This window comes from Balaenoptera physalus, assembly GCF_965194825.1.
Source record: "Balaenoptera physalus genome assembly, chromosome: 13".
Classification (NCBI taxonomy): Eukaryota; Metazoa; Chordata; class Mammalia; order Artiodactyla; family Balaenopteridae; genus Balaenoptera; species Balaenoptera physalus.
In genome coordinates this window covers 45455641-45464835 of record NC_138892.1, presented here as the reverse complement: position 1 = coordinate 45464835, position 9195 = coordinate 45455641, and positions in this window count along the sequence as shown.

The following is a 9195-nucleotide window of genomic DNA, read 5'->3' as shown; positions in this document are numbered from 1 at the left end:
CAACACAGCCAAAAATAAATAAATTAATTAAAAATAAAATAAAATAAAAAATGGAGGAAGATGTAAATAGACATTTCTCCAAAGAAGACATACAGATGGCTAAAAAGCACATGAAAAGATGCTCAACATTAATTTTTAGAGAAACGCAAGTCAAAACCAAAATGAGGTATCACCTCACACTGGTCAGAATGGCCATCATCAAAAAATCTAGAAACAATAAATGCTAGAGAGAGTGTGGAGAAAAAGAAACCCTCCTATACTGTTGGTGGGAATGTAAATTGGTACAGCCACTATGGAGAACGGTATGGAGGTTCCTTAAAAAACTAAAAACAGGGCTACCATATGACCCAGCAATCCCACTCCTGGGCATATATCCGGAGAAAACTATAATTCGAAAGGATGCATGCACCCCGATGTTCACTGCAGCACTATTTACAATAGCCAGGCCATGAAGCAACCTAAATGCCCATCTAATTCTTTATCAGTCAAATTTCAGAAAGGAAAAGAGACAGCATGTCAGATAATTGAATAGGTGAAATTTAATATGGGGAACTGGTCCTAAAATGTTAAGAGACCTTAAAAGCCTAACAGTAAATAGTGTGTCAATTTGGAGGTTAGCAATTCATAGTAGGAAATCACCATAATCTTTTGGGTAAAGGAACAAAGTTTATCACTAGAATTCAAGAGCAGAAACTGCATCTACAGCAAATACTGCTTAGTGGGAGCTGGACTTCTTGAAGGAGACACAACAACTTAGAGGTCACAAGGTGACCTCTAAGAAACACCAGAAGCAGAGAGGTCTGGAAGACATTTCATGGCTTCTTCCTTCTTCCCACTACTCATTCTTCTTTAGGGACTCCCAATTTGTAATGTGTTCAGAAATCAATTTTGATGGGAAAGACAGTGCTCTTAACCTGGAAACGGGATCTTGCAGTTCAAAGTCTTTAGTAGTCCTGAGTTTCTATAGTCTTCCGTTAAGTTTTCCTAGTGGATTGGAAGTAGTAGAGGTGCTCTAATAAATACCTTGGGTTTGAGACATAATCCTTCTTGTCCCATTGTGTAGTAGCAGTCTTATTTCTCCTTGGTAGTAGAATTATTCACAGGATTACTTTAGTCTTACAACATAATAGTTCATTCTTTTTATCCAGCTGGTTCTACAAGGGAAGTCCAAAATGGCAGTCTCAATTTCCAATTCAATGGAAACACTGTTGTGATCCTTGGTGAAAGCTTTCTTCCCTTGAGGACTAACAGCTCAAGGTTACAGGGATGAGTATCTAGAACACTTCAAGTGGGTTAATAGGTCCAGTTGTGAGAAGAGCTACTTCCAACCGTTGGTTCCGAGACCTTTGTGCTCTGCCTATGGAAGGAACAGCACCACACATTTCTTGATGAATCCAAGTATATATTGTATCCAATCAGACAGCACTCCAACTTTGCAGTGTTTTCTCTTAGCTGGCACTGTAACAATTTTCAGAACTTTACTCCATTATTCTATCAGGGTCCTGGGCAATGAGATATTTGGTAAGCGAAATAAATGTTATGGACTTAAACCCTTTGCCACATTTCTTGTGCAGAAGCAATATTTGTGTAGTGCACTATGACGGTAAACAAAGCATTCTATGAGTCTGTGAGTGATGATGCTGGCAGGAAAATGGAAGGCAGTGAAGACAATCTGTACCCGGAATAGGTGTTTTTCCAAAAGGACATATCACCACTCCCCAGAAAATGAGGTTCCAAAGTCAGCAAGCTGCCATCAGGTAGTTGGCTAGTCTTCCTAGGAAATGATGTTATTTTGGGGTGGGACAGGTATTGACCTCTGCTTTTGGCAGGCTGCATACTCAACAGTGGTAGAAGAAAAATCAGCTTTAGTGAGTAGTTCATGCTGTGGATCCCATTCATAGTATCTTTTCTGCTGAGTATTATTTTGTATATTGTCCACTGAGCAACTACCAGGGTGACTGGGACTGAGGTTGGCTCATGGGATATTCCTTATCGAGAACCCACTCAGCAGTGGATACTGCTTTTTTTTTCCCACTAAATTTTTTTCCAATTTTATTGAGGAATAATTGACATACATCACTGTGTAAGTTTAAGGTGTACAGCATGATGGATTGATTTACATATATTGTGAAATGATTACCACAATAAGTTTAGTTAACATCCATTACCTCATTTAGATACAATAAGAAGAAAAGAAAAAAAAATTCCCCTTGTGATGCGAACTCTTAGGATCTATTCTCTTAACCACTTTGCCATATATAATGCATCAGTGTTAACTACAGTGGTCACGTTGTACATTACATCCATAGTACTTACTTATTTTATACTTGGAAGTTTGTACCTTTCACCGCCATCCTCCAATTCCCCCTCCCCACAACCCTCTTTTTTGTTTTATGGTAACCACAAATCAGATGTCTTCTTCCATGAGTTTTTTTTTTTTTTATATTAGATTCCACGTGTAAGTGAAATCATACAGTATTTGTCCTTTTCTGCTGACTTATTTCACTTAGTATAATGTCTTCAGGGTCCATCAATGTTGTCACAAATTGTAGGATTTTCTCATTTTTATGGCTGAATAATATTCCATTGTGTGTGTGTGTACATATGTGTGTGTGTGTGTATATATATATAAAACAATTTCTTTATCCATTCATCCATTGAAGGACACTTAGTTATTATAAGTAATGCTGCTATGAACATGGGGGTGCATATATCTTTTCCAGTTAGTGTTTTTTTTTCCCTTTGGTTATATTCCCAGAAGTGGAATTGCTGGATCATGTGATAGTTCTATTTTTAATTTTTTCTGGACCTCCATACTGTTTTTGTAACGGATGCACCAATTTATAATTCCTGCCAGCAGTGCACAAAGTCTCCCTTTAGTCTACATCTATGCCAGCGTTGGTTATCGCTTGTCTTTTTGATGTCTTTTTTGGTTATCTCTTGTCTTTTTGAGGATGGCCATTCTAACAGGCATAAGGTGATAACTCATTATGGTTCTAATTTGCATTTCCCTAATGACTAGTGAATTTGAGCATCTTTTCATGTACCTGTTGGTATAGTGAAAAATTATTTTAAAATAATTTTTGAATAAGTAATGAATCTAAGAACAATGTGATATATTCTGTTAGGCTAGCGAGTGCAGTATCCTGCCTATTTTATATGGTTGTATACAATTGGAGAATTATCACTGAGTTAGATAAGGTGACCTCTAAGTTTCTTTCCAACTATAATATCCTAGATTGATATAGAGTATATTTCCCTGCCACAAACAACAGTTTCACACTCACATTGCAGAATTGTAAACTGGAAATAAGATCACTCTACATTTGCAAATCGTTGGAAGATCACCAATCCTGGGCTTTGCTCCTAGTAGTTAGTGGTCACTCTTGCATGCTTCATTTCACCCTTGTGATTTTCAAAACTTTGTGAAAACAAGGCTGAAGGCAATACCAGGCAATTAGCTCACGAGAATGGAGGGTTCCTTTCAATGACATTTCTTTGTTTTCAGTTTTAATCTTTATATTGCTGTAAAAAATGCACACATTTACTCTTTTAATTGGTTGGTGATCTGATTATCACAATTAAGCATTAGGTTTTCTGTTTCTTTTAACTTTTAAAATATGTTATTCACAACTTTCTAATTAAAAGTACCAATTCACGTCAGATGCGAAGGACAAGAACCGCCATAGTGATCCATGAATTTTTTACTCCTATTTGTGCAGTTAATTTATTTCATGGAAATCATGGATTTTTCAGTTCACGGTCCATTTACACTCATGGTAAAAGCATAAAGGTCAGTAAAGAATACTTAATGACCACAAAACCTGCTAACTAAGGGAATATAGAAAGTGTGAAATTGTACATTTTCATCTTTTCATTCTGCCTGGGAACATCTATATTTTGTTAAGTCTGATATTTAAAAAACACATCAAAGTTTGGCAAAATGTTCAAATTTCCCAATATGTGAAATGTGATAGGCTCTCAAATAGATTTTTGCCTAGCACCTTTTTTAGGTATAAGGAAACACATAATTCACGAGAATCAGCCAAGACAGTACAATGTTGGATGATAGAGAGCTGAATATATAAAGTTCAGCATTTTCCCAAGTGGGTTTAAACAGGCTTCCCTTAGGAACAGTTTCTGCCATGGAGTATTTATTACCTTGAATAATGTGACAGAAAGAAATGGAATAAGGAAATGATTTTTACTAAATAAAAGCAGCCATCAACTCTCAAAAGATAAACTATCCATATTTTAAGAAGAATACAGTTCACTAGAAAATCTTGGTGTCTTAATGACAATTTGGAGAAGCAGTTTTTATTTGCACTGTGCAAAGAAAGCACGCACATTCAGTTTTACAGCTCAAGTATCCACATCTAGATGTCTAAAAATTGTCAAGATCTTCAAAATGGTCTTCCTTTTGTTAGTCCTGCCCAAACAAGAAGGGAGGCCAAACTCCCCAAGCACAGGTTCAAAGTGCAGACAGGAACAGTAAATAAGAGTGGCTCTTAGAGAAACCAAGGCAGAAATGAAAGCTCTCTGAGACCCAGGGATTCACTGCACTCTTATAAAACAGGAAGTCTAAATCACCGTTGTTGAGCTTCCAGGAAAATCAGCTGCTGGCTTTTTTCTTGGGAGGGGGCATTGGTTTTATCCTAACGCTTAAATCTGTAAGTAGCTGAAGATTCCTATTCCATAGAGGTATATAACAAAGGAGCTATTTTTTTAGAAGCTAAAGTAGAAAAGGAGAAACCTTGTTGAAAATTGTTTCCCTGTCTCTAACCCAATTTATTTTTTCCTAATGGAAATTATGGTCTCTTTTTGGGTCCAAAATAGAGTTATTAGATTTGTTTCTCAATGAAAAATTGAAATCTTGTTGGATGAGGTAGAAAGCAAATATAGATGCAAAATAAAATTAAGGAAACGAATACCAATATATTTAAGTGCTTCTCTCTGCAAATCATTTGCTTGTTTAAAATATCAAATATTTATGCCCTAAATTCATTCTTAGGATATTAAAGTCTCTTTTACTTTAAGACAACTGTTTTCTTATTGTTAAAAAGATAAATAAAAATAATAATAATAAAAAGAATTACCACGGAGTTAGATTAGGTGACCTTTAAGGTTCTTTCCAACTGTAAAATCCTAAGTTGATGTATAGAATATCTTTTATATAATATTATATATGTATTACATATAATGTTAAATATGTATTAGATAAATATTATATAAACTATTGTTAAATTATGTTATCACTTGGCAAACTCATGTAGTTTACTTTCATTATCAAATTGCTCACTTGTACTAAGCACCAAGAGAACTGTGATTTGTGATCTAGAATCTCTGTGGTTGATTTTGAAGGCATACAGCCTTGATTGTAAAATCAATGTTTAAGGAGGGGGGCTCTGTACTATACAGCTGTCACTGCTTTTATGGCCTCTGAGTGTATTCTATTGCTTGTATAAATGGAATGTTTGGAGGCAACAAGAGATAATGTATTAGAAGCCATGTAAATCAGCATATAAGCATCAATTTCCAATGTGATTTCAGAGTATTGCTGCGAAATTCTATGTGGTATCTCATAAGAGGTGTTTGTGGAAGTCAACATTCATATAATAAATAATTCAGGAATGCTAAAAATTATTATGCACTTAGACAAATAACCGGTAAAATTCCCAACACCAGAGAAAGCAACAGTAATCAATGTCACTTATGACGTCATCTCCCTCACGGAGATATTCACTGCTTCACGGTTCACTGAATAAACTCTTTGGGGTTTAGCTTCATTAACATAAGTTGTCATAAGAACACTTATCTCAACCTAAATTGGAAAAATGGAAATGCTCAAATTAAACTCATATTTAACATATTAAACTTCTAGACAACACTCCCTTGACAGTGAATATAATTCACATATATTATACTTTTTATGTTTAGTAGCGCTTTCAGCTATCTGTCCCAAACACTTGAAAATGAATCGTTTACTTTTGCTCCTGCAATTTAAATGATGCAGTGAAGAGTAAACCTTATGTTTTTCTGAGAGTCTCAGTAAAATGCAATTTCATTTATTGGTCAAGAGGCTCATAAGAATGCTCCATCCAAAAAGCTTCATTTTACTGAGAAAGAAAAATAGATTAGATAACTTAACATTATTTTTTCAAATTTAATGTCTATTTTCACAAGGTAAATCATCCAGAATACATCTCCCTATTTTGAAAAGCACCATTTTAATTTCAACCGTGTGTGATTCTGACTCTGTGAGCTTCAGCCTTCATCTACTACTTTGAGTCTTGGGCACGAGTCACCTGCTGTTTAGGGTAGCGTTGTCTCCCAGGAGCATGAGCTCCTGATACTGCGGCAGCCTTCTTCATATTTGCCATTCTTCCTTCATACTTTTTCCTTATTTTTTGATTCAGCTTGCATCATCCTCTTTGGCAGAGTCAGTAGGAAACTCCTTTGATTCCAGGTACAGTGTTATTCACTAAAGGAACTATTTTCAAAGGGAAAATCCTTATCTCCATGGGGCTATAACAGACACCCTGGGCAAATTTTTTCTTAGATCAATAAACCTGTACATCCCATCATCTTTAGGTCCCTATACAGTTATAATAGCTAGGACAGTGAAAACCATGAGAAAAAAATTGAAACCTATATAGTTTAAGTAATCTCTCTGTTGTTATACACATAACAGAGAGATTATGTGTTATAATAGTAACAGTGTGTTACTATAATAACAGTGTGTTATTATATGCTGTCTTTCTATATATAATAGCCATGGTCCATACCTATATGTCTAGGGTATAAATTTCCTAATAGCACGATGCTGTCATTTCAGTAGATAGTCCTCATGACGCTATTTTTGTGAAATAGATACAGTGAGATATTATTTGTATCTCTTATATTAAAAAAACTCACTCCATATAGTCCCATCATTATTATTAATAGCTTATGACAATGATACATTTATCAAAAAATAATGTTAATATTAAAGATTAGAGAACAAGAAAATAACGCTTTCATTTGGTTTATTAAAGGATAACAATATTCTTGAGTCATAAGATATTAGGACAATAAAACATCAATGTTAAATGTCAAATTATTAATGTGTCCAAATTAGAAAAGAATAATAAGAATGAACATGAATGATGATTCTATTCATGCTTTTGTTATTGATGTAAACCATTTGTTTTCATTAAACTGCACCAGTTTGATCAAGGTCATTATTAGCTCTAAAAATGAAAAAGCATTTGATCTATACAGGTGTTTTAGAATTTCATAGCCTTGCATTTCACAGAAGAAATCTTTTTTAGTCACTACTTCCATACCTTGACCTCTGTAATGAACACATAAGTTATACTCTCACAAAGATTTTTCTTTAAAAATAGACATGTAGATTGAATCCTGACTAATAAATGTACTAATTGTTTTACCCTAGTGCAGCTATTAGTCAAGATTAAATATTTAGCAGCTCCATCTTTTTAAGACACTTTCTTAATGCTTCTATAGGGACATCAGTGATGTCATGAATTGCTCTTGGTAGGGAAGGAAGTCACTGAGTCACCCAGGGTTCTATTATATGACAGTAGGATGTGCACGTGGTTAGGCTAAAACATTAACACTTTCATAGAGGAAAGGGTGGGGAGGAAAATGTTTACTCTCTTAGGGAAAATATCGCAACAAGTTCAAAAGGAGTTAGTTATTGGAGTATGAGTACATTAAATAAACACATTTCTGTATGTTTTCCTGAAATAAATGGTTTTTATATAGTAAAATAAAAACCTTCAATAGCCGTTTATAAATAGTAATTGTGATCAAACAAAACTCCAATATAAAGTAAACTGTCTCACTTCCTCTATTGGCAAGATTATCAAACATTGCAGATGACATACTTTTATATGAAGCCCACTCCTGGAAAATGCTCCTCCCTCAAAAAAAAAGTATATTATATTTATTAATGTTTTTAAAAGAAATGGGTAAAAATGTAAAGTTCATATGGTTGTTATAATACTGTAGAGTCACTTAAAATATCTGATGTCTGATTCATGCAAGCTCTTTTCTAATAGCAGAGCCAAGATTTACAAGGGCCTTTACCTGTTTTGTTTTGAGAAAAATGTTTTCCTTGCTATTCAAGAAGAAAAGAAAAATATTTCATTTTTCTGCCAAATGACAAAATTGGGAATATGCCACGTTTCTTCTCTGAGAAGTGAGAATATTTTCATGTGGTACATGCTTCCTCTAGAGATGCATCAAAACACTAACATAACACACAATTTGAAAGCATTTCTTAATGCACTACAGCGACAGTTTTAATTCATATTCATTGGTTACATAGAGTACTATAATGACGTAAGGTTAAAAACAATCAGTCTGTGTAGGTTATTTCAATAATGTGCATTTTTTTCCAGGGAAAAATTTAGGCAAACTGGCTAATTCATTTGTGTTATTTTGTGTGTATAATGTTGTCCTCTATTCTGCATCTTTAAATGGGTGATTGATAAACAGACAGCAAGCTCAGCCACAACTGCAACAGATGTAAGCTTTATGAATTCACATCATACTTGTGAGTTGGAAGCCTTAAAGCCCTTTCACCCCTCTTACAGACCGTTGAGAATAAAGTAATTGTTCCTGGAATTTGGGAGGCTATTGATTGAAAGCTCTGTGGTATCTCCCCAGGTACACTGAGACTGAAAAGACACAGAGAATGAGCTTGGGCTTTATTTATTTGCTTTGCAAAGTGACTCAGACAAAAGGATTGGGGGAGGGGCTATTGTTTCCCTCATTTAGGTTGATAGAGATTTTTAATTTTTACTATTTTAATTTTTAGATTTTCAAGAAATGAGGTTTTAGAGAGTATTGATCTCTATAAAGGTAAAATGGGGTTATTTTCCTATGGGTATTGAAACAACCTGCTAATTCAAGTACCTGTGATATGGCTATCCCTCTTTGATTAAAAAAAAAAAATCTTCCTTACCCCCAAACAGAATAGTTGATTCATTATTTGATGCAATCCTTTGATGCTGCAAAAATGCTGTCTCAAAAACCATTTAGAGTGAAAATCAGTGAACAGTTATGGTTTCAAATATGGAGACTCCAAAGTGTTTCTTATAAGTTGTTATCATATTTTTTAAAATAAATTTGTATTTTTAAAAAATAAATTTTAATAAATGGACTAAATAATTTCTTTTGATTAACTTC